Raw genomic sequence first — 8,825 nt, forward strand, 5'->3', positions numbered from 1 at the left:
TGCAGAATTAAGAAGTTACAGATTGGAGATCTATTTGTGGCTTGAGCAGGAAAGATTTTTCAGAAGGATTGGCTCTGTGAAGTTAAGGGAAAATGGGGAATCTATTTTGGACTTGGCTGGGTGATAGGAGACATGTTAGATGTGTGAACACCAGGGGACATGTTAGATGTGTGATTGTGCTAGAGTTTGGGTTACAAATGAATGTATTTGCTTTGGGTAAGCTAAGTCTTGCGGTGTCTGTAGACATTCATGGAGACATGCTGTAAGTGGTAAATATCCAAGTCTGGAGCTCATGGGGTTCCGGGCCGGGGCTACCATCACTAACACCTAAATGGTATTTAAGGCTATAGGACAGCAGGGGGTCATTTAGGAGGTCATTACAGAAAGAGAAAAGAAGACCTGAGCTACTCTTTAATTTTAAAGTCAAAAATAGGAGAAGGTGCATCCAGGAAATAAAGACATAATCCAGTGTCCAAGAAGCTAAGGGAAGAAAATATTTCAAGAAGGGGGAAGTGATTGACTTTGTCAAATGTTTTAGTAACACAAAGACAAAGAATTGACAAATGAAGTTGATAATTTGGAAGGATTGAGTGCCTTGACGACTCATTTCAGTGGAGTACTCAGGGTTATTGTGAAAATCATTTATATAGGACGTTAGGCATGTGACTCATTTTAATTACTTTTCCCTTCCTCAGTTTCTTCATGTGTACATTGGTGATATTGATGCTTATGCCCTTGTCACTCTTTTTATGTTCATAGAATTTTGTAAGTATCCAATGATAGTGCAAGAGAAAAATGAACCTGTGCAGAGCCACACAAATGCACACTTAATATTTAGTTATTTATCTTTATATATTTGTAGGTAAACATGTTTTAAGCAAATGCACACTCAACACATACACCCAATGAATGGATGCTTATTTCTTAAAAAAAAAAATAAGTTTGATCCAGTAGCAATGACCTCTATATCATAAATATTTAAATAGTTGTATTTGTCTTTAAAGACACGTGTAGATATAAAAAAATGCATTATTTTAAAACCAATTTTTGAGCCATACTTTTCAAGGGTGACAGATATGGGTATTTTAAAGGTGCTCTCAAAGTTTATTTTTAGTGATTTTAACATAATCTCTGCATTAACCACTGCTACTGACATTATCATCGTAACAACCACAGTTAAAATTGCAGCTATAATTGCTACCATTTTTAGGCCATATCCATATTAGGCAATTTACATATATTATCTCACAGAATCTTGATAACTACTGTATGATATAGGAACTATTATTGTCTCCACTTTCCAAGTGAAAAATTGAGTCTTGGGGAGAATTGCAGATACTGTGAGCTCACTTTAAAAATCAAATATTTCTGAATCCCTTGTTCTCACTCTTAACACAATTCTGCCTTTTCCTTTTTGGGGTGTGAGATGTTTAGAGTTGGTAAGATGAGGGATCTGAAGTACCTACGCAGATGAAGTTTTCAGACTGGAGATCAAGATCAAGTTTTGTTTCTTCTAAGAAATGAAAAACAACATAGGAAAAATGCTAGAAGGTGGGCCGGGATCAGATCAAGGAGGGAAAGAAAGGACCTGAGATATGGCAAAACTGTTTGCAAAATGGGGAACTCTACCCAAGCCTGAATGCATGTCATGAAAGAGGGACCGGGGAGCTAGCCAGGCCACAGGTAAAGCCTAGCTGTCAGTTCATTAGGCAGGAGAGAATCCAGGAGTCAGGGATGTGGGTGCTGGAGTCTGAGGATGGGAGAGCATCACCTGGGGAGGGTCAGAAAAGAGAACACTACAGGCAGCTGGGGTTTGTTTTACTCAGGTATGAGGCCAGAACTGCAGACAGGGAGGTGACTGTCACAGGGAGGAAGTTTATTATGCTCCCAGATCCCCAGAAAGGAAGAGGACAGGAGGTGTGGCCCAGGACAGGGCCACAGGGGGAAGCACCTGGGAGGGTGGGAAGGCAGAGGGAGGGAGGGGAATATGGGCAGGAGCCTTTCCTGTGGTTTCAGGGGCAGGAAAGGGCGGGATAAGCAGCAGTAGGATTGGCTACCTGGAGAGATTTCAGCAGGCCCGGGGGTGGAGGGGCTGTTTCCTGTTGTGTAGTACCTGGCGGGGTGACAAGGTGATTAGGCTGGTGGATGGAGGCCTGAAAGGAGAGAGGCTTACAGGAAAGGGTCAGGTGTGTGGCCTTTGCTTTGACTGATCTGCTATGAAAGATGAACTCTCTGGTAGTTGGTTGCTCTCACTAGGAATTAGCTCACCCCCAGGTCAGCCCAGCCTCGGGTGCCAAAGCATCAAGGCACAGAAAATGCAAGGCCTGGCTCACACAGTGTTGAGCATTTATTCTATACAGGGCACATACTTTATCTCATTTGTTTCTCAGGACAACCCTGAAGGTAGGAATTCAGTTTGGATTTTATAAGTGAGGAAAAGTATGCCATTTGATTGTGGAAAAGTCTCCATTTGGGATGAAATCTGCCCGTGTCAGTGCACCAAGCCATCACCTACCCCCTGGGCCCAGCATTCACAGCTGCTCCAGGTTTGTGGGTGGTGGAGAGAAGCAGAAGGGGCGATTTCCAGGCCTTCTCCCCGCCAGGGTCCCTCAGTCCCTTGGCTGGGGGCAGGAGGGACAGAGGTGTGGTGCAGGAAGCACCTTGGGAGGGAGCGAACCCCTGTGTTGGGACAGAGGCCATGGGCAGGGGCATTAAACTCAGAGCCAGGCGCAGGAGCCCTCCCTGCACCGCTCCGTTGCTGGCAGCAGCACAGACCTACTTCCTGGATGGAGGGGCCAAGGACTGCAAACCGTTCCAAGAGCTTGGGGATGCAAAGTTTAGTAGAAGAACCAACAGTGACGAAATGAAGTTAGAATGGAACATCGTGTGTTGAAATAAGCTGTTGACTGGTTTTGTAGGACGTATCCAGTAACTATGTATTGAATTGGATGTAATTTCATCTGGTGGTAGGTTTCCTAAAAATAAGCAGGCTGTGGTTAAGGTGAAGAGACTTGCAATACTGTTTAATGGACACAAGTTCTCAAGTAAACACCCTGGTACTTGTTTATTAGCTGCCTTTTCTTGCACTCTTTATGTTTTTTTCAATTTCTTTCTTCTTTTAAAAAATGTTTTTATTGATTTCAGAGAGGAAGGGAGAGAGAGATAGAAACATCAATGATGAGAGAGCATCATTGATAAGCTGCCTCCTGCATGCCCCCTACTGGGGATCGAGCCCACAGCCGGGCATGTGCCCTGACTGGGAACCAAACCATGACCTCCTGGTTCATAGGTCGACACTCGACCACTGAGCCACACCAGCCAGGCTGTTTTTTCTACTTCTTACCAAACTAGATTGCAAACAACTCAAGATAATCACCATGTCTAGATCCCACTTAGCATCTAGCAAGTTCTGGACATATGACTACCCAGCAAATATTAAGATTTTATGAGTTTGTTGCTTAAAAGCATCTTAGAAAGCCTTTAATGTAGCCCTCTAGTCTTACGATGAGGAAACAGCCTAGAGGATGATGAGATGCTTGTCCAAAGTCAAAGGCGAGGTAGTGATGGTGCCACGACTCTGTCCAGTGGCCGGTTCCCCTCACCAGGCCTCTTGCTTGATAGATCGGGTATTCAGCGCCTCTTTAGTTTCCTTAGGAGCTTCCTGGGCTTTTAGAAAAGCTAGATTCATTTAAATGTTTTACAAATTCTAATTGCCCATAATTATAGAAAATGTCTCGGATGATATAATTTTTAACTAGGCCTTTATTCTGTCATTTGTCATTGATATAGATGACAGGAATAGAATGTGTATTGAAAATGTCAAGTGTACTAGGATGATGACATTTTATGTAAGAGCATAATTAAATCATACTTTAGAAGAACTGATAATTTTTATCTCCAAAGGAAATGAATTATATTTGAGAACACTTTGAGGGGTCTCCACCGGCATTCTGTAATTCAGAACCAGCTCCGCGTATTACCTCAGAGCTGCCAAAGCAGAAGAAAGATGGTTCTGTCCATGGCCACACCAGAAAGACCATTCGAAACATGCAGATGTCTAAGTGCTTCTCCAGGCACAGGGGAGGTTGCCCAGGCACAGGGGAGGTTGCCCAGGCACAGGGCAGGTTGCCCAGGCACAGGGGAGGTTGCCCAGGCACAGGGCAGGTTGCCCAGGCACAGGGGAGGTTGCCCAGGCACAGGGGAGGTTACCCAGGCACAGGGGAGGTTGCCCAGGCACAGGGCAGGTTGCCCAGGCACAGGGGAGGTTGCCCAGGCACAGGGCAGGTTGCCCAGGCACAGGGGAGGTTACCCAGGCACAGGGCAGGTTGCCCAGGCACAGGGGAGGTTGCCCAGGCACAGGGCAGGTTGCCCAGGCACAGGGGAGGTTGCCCAGGCACAGGGGAGGTTACCCAGGCACAGGGGAGGTTGCCCAGGCACAGGGCAGGTTGCCCAGGCACAGGGGAGGTTGCCCAGGCACAGGGGAGGTTGCCCAGGCACAGGGGAGGTTGCCCAGGCACAGGGCAGGTTGCCCAGGCACAGGGGAGGTTGCCCAGGCACAGGGCAGGTTGCCCAGGCACAGGGGAGGTTGCCCAGGCACAGGGGAGGTTACCCAGGTGTAGGGGAGGTTGCCCAGGCACAGGGCAGGTTGCCCAGGCACAGGGGAGGTTGCCCAGGCACAGGGGAGGTTGCCCAGGCACAGGGGAGGTTGCCCAGGCACAGGGCAGGTTGCCCAGGCACAGGGGAGGTTGCCCAGGCACAGGGCAGGTTGCCCAGGCACAGGGGAGGTTGCCCAGGCACAGGGGAGGTTGCCCAGGTGTAGGGGAGGTTACCCCGGCACAGGGGAGGTTACCCAGGCACAGGGGAGGTTGTCCAGGTGCAGGGAAGGTTGCCCACGTGCAGGGGAGGTTACCCAGGCACAGGGGAGGTTTCCCAGGTGTAGGGGAGGTTACCCCGGCACAGGGGAGGTTACCCAGGCACAGGGGAGGTTGTCCAGGTGCAGGGAAGGTTGCCCACGTGCAGGGGAGGTTACCCAGGCACAGGGGAGGTTGCCCAGGCACCGGGACGGTTGCCCAGGCACAGGGCAGGTTGCCCAGGCACAGGGGAGGTTGCCCAGGCACAGGGGAGGTTACCCAGGCACAGGGGAGGTTACCCAGGCACAGGGGAGGTTGCCCAGGCACAGGGGAGGTTGCCCAGGCACAGGGGAGGTTGCCCAGGCACAGGGGAGGTTGCCCAGGCACAGGGGAGGTTACCCAGGCACAGGGGAGGTTGCCCAGGCGCAGGGCAGGTTGCCCAGGCACAGGGGAGGTTGCCCAGGCACAGGGGAGGTTACCCAGGCACAGGGGAGGTTGTCCAGGTGCAGGGAAGGTTGCCCACGTGCAGGGGAGGTTACCCAGGCACAGGGGAGGTTTCCCAGGTGTAGGGGAGGTTACCCCGGCACAGGGGAGGTTACCCAGGCACAGGGGAGGTTGTCCAGGTGCAGGGAAGGTTGCCCACGTGCAGGGGAGGTTACCCAGGCACAGGGGAGGTTGCCCAGGCACCGGGACGGTTGCCCAGGCGCAGGGGAGGTTGCCCAGGCACAGGGAAGGTTGCCCAGACACAGGGGAGGTTTCCCAGGCACAGGGGAGGTTGCCCAGGCACAGGGGAGGTTGCCCAGGCGCAGGGGAGGTTACCCAGGCGCAGGGGAGGTTGTCCAGGTGCAGGGAAGGTTGCCCACGTGCAGGGGAGGTTACCCAGGCACAGGGGAGGTTTCCCAGGTGTAGGGGAGGTTACCCCGGCACAGGGGAGGTTGCCCAGGCACAGGGGAGGTTGCCCAGGCGCAGGGGAGGTTGCCCAGGCACAGGGGAGGTTGCCCAGGTGTAGGGGAGGTTACCCCGGCACAGGGGAGGTTGCCCAGGCACAGGGGAGGTTGCCCAGGCGCAGGGGAGGTTGCCCAGGCGCAGGGGAGGTTGCCCAGGCGCAGGGGAGGTTGCCCAGGCGCAGGGGAGGTTACCCAGGCGCAGGGGAGGTTACCCAGGTGCAGTGGAGGTTAACCCGGCACAGGGGAGGTTACCCAGGCACAGGGGAGGTTACCCAGGTGTAGGGGAGGTTGCCCAGGCACAGGGGAGGTTACCCAGGCGCAGGGGAGATTACCCAGGTGTAGGGGAGGTTGCCCAGGCACAGGGGAGGTTTCCCAGGTGTAGGGGAGGTTACCCAGGCACAGGGGAGATTACCCAGGCACAGGGGAGATTACCCAGGCACAGGGGAGGTTGCCCAGGCACAGGGGAGGTTGCCCAGGCGCAGGGGAGATTACCCAGGCACAGGGGAGATTACCCAGGCACAGGGGAGGTTGCCCAGGCGCAGGGGAGGTTTCCCAGGCACAGGGGAGGTTACCCAGGCACAGGGGAGGTTTCCCAGGTGTAGGGGAGGTTACCCAGGCGCAGGGGAGGTTTCCCAGGTGTAGGGGAGGTTACCCAGGCACAGGGGAGATTACCCAGGCACAGGGGAGATTACCCAGGTGTAGGGGAGGTTGCCCAGGCACAGGGGAGGTTACCCAGGCACAGGGGAGATTACCCAGGCACAGGGGAGGTTGCCCAGGCACAGGGGAGGTTACCCAGGCACAGGGGAGATTACCCAGGCACAGGGGAGATTACCCAGGTGTAGGGGAGGTTGCCCAGGCACAGGGGAGGTTTCCCAGGTGTAGGGGAGGTTACCCAGGCGCAGGGGAGATTACCCAGGTGCAGTGGAGGTTAACCCGGCACAGGGGAGGTTACCCAGGCACAGGGGAGGTTACCCAGGCACAGGGGAGGTTACCCAGGCACAGGGGAGGTTACCCAGGCACAGGGGAGGTTACCCAGGCACAGGGGAGGTTGCCCAGGCACAGGGGAGGTTACCCAGGTGCAGTGGAGGTTAACCCGGCACAGGGGAGGTTACCCAGGCACAGGGGAGGTTACCCAGGCGCAGGGGAGGTTACCCAGGTGTAGGGGAGGTTGCCCAGGCACAGGGGAGGTTACCCAGGCGCAGGGGAGATTACCCAGGTGTAGGGGAGGTTGCCCAGGCACAGGGGAGGTTACCCAGGCGCAGGGGAGGTTACCCAGGTGTAGGGGAGGTTACCCAGGCACAGGGGAGGTTGCCCAGGCACAGGGGAGGTTTCCCAGGTGTAGGGGAGGTTACCCAGGCGCAGGGGAGGTTGCCCAGGCACAGGGGAGGTTGCCCAGGAGCAGGGGAGGTTACCCAGGAACAAGGGAAGTTGCACATGTCATTTCTAACAGAATGTACTGGGCCCAAAGCAAACGGCTCATCTTCATTACAAACTGACAGAGGTGAGAGCCAATGTGGGACTAATTCAAAAAAAGTTTGCTTACTGGAAAATAACATCACTCACGGGGCTGCAGGTGATACTGTTGAAGATATATTTTGCAGCACTAATTTTGGCAACACCTGTTTCTCCCCTAATTGTATGTAGCTTGCAACTGCCAGACCTTCCACTCAATCCCTCGTCAAAAAAGGAGAGGGGTGGTGATAATTTTTGAAACCTTGAGCATATGTTGATTCTACATATAGTTATTTGAGCCAAATCCTGTCGGGCAGAGAATGTGAGTAATGAAAAGCAGTGTCATATAAGAATATTTACTTCCATTTTTATGTGTTGATGTGTGTATATAAATCAGTTGTAACAAACAAACAAAGAAAACAAACAAAAACTAAGTAAAAATCCTGTGTAGGATTACTTCAATAATTATATCCTGAAAAAACCTAGTTTAAACTTATTATTCATATTTCAATTGTGCATTCTTTATACCATCTGCTTGGGCATGTGCTGTGTGTTTACATAGCTTCTAAATTTTATATATACTAATGATGATTGTATCATTTTTTAATTGGAATTTGAAGGATACATAAATGTGCCAAATATTATTTCCTCCCAGATCTGTCATTCCTCTAATTTTCCAGTGATAAATATGGGAAACTTCTGGAAGTCATAAACATATATTTTATTTTTCCTATGGGTAAATGATATCACTTAAGACACTTTTAATTAATTCCCTGAATGAGCCCCACCTCTTCTACTTAGTATCCAATAGTATGCAGACAAAATGGAAGAGAAACTTTGGTCTAAGTGGTAAACTATTTTGATATATACTCATTGAGGAACAAGAAAAATAGATCAAGGAGATGTGGGTAAGTAATACAGACAATTTGTCGTTAGTATTTTTACTAGTTAGTAATCCTAGAGGATTAATTTAAGACCTTACTTCTGATTAGTTTAAGCAGTCAATTCAGAGATAGCAGACCACCATTGTTAAAAGAAAGGAAAACAATGTTTATTTATCTGCCGTATTTCTTCCTTCCTTCCTTCCTTCCTTCCTTCCTTCCTTCCTTCCTTCCTTCATCATCATCATCTATCTATCATCTACCTAGCTATCTATTTATAATCTATATCTATCTATCTATCTATCTATCCATCCATCCATCCATCCTTCATCTATCTATGTGTCTATTTATGTATCTATCTATCTATCTATCTATCTATCTATCTATCTATCTGTCAGTCAGTGTCTAGTCAGTAAAACAGAAACAACATTTTGAATTTCAGAGATAGGACTTAATTCAGGGAACTGTGGATAAACATAAGACTTAAAGAGTGAAAAGGAGAAGCTGAGGTATCCCAGGAATTTGTAAATATAGGAAGGAATAATCACTCTTAGAAAATACGAAACCAAGAGCTTGGGGGCGGGTCCCTACAGGGTGGTGCCCTGGCCTTTGAGGAAGAGGCATGGCCCAGTGTGTGCTTGGAGCTGAGGGCCTGAGCCTAGCAGCTTCTCAGAGCGCTGAGATGGTATGGCCAA

The sequence above is a fragment of the Plecotus auritus genome (genome assembly GCF_963455305.1).
Source record: "Plecotus auritus genome assembly, chromosome: 11".
Lineage (NCBI taxonomy): Eukaryota > Metazoa > Chordata > Mammalia > Chiroptera > Vespertilionidae > Plecotus > Plecotus auritus.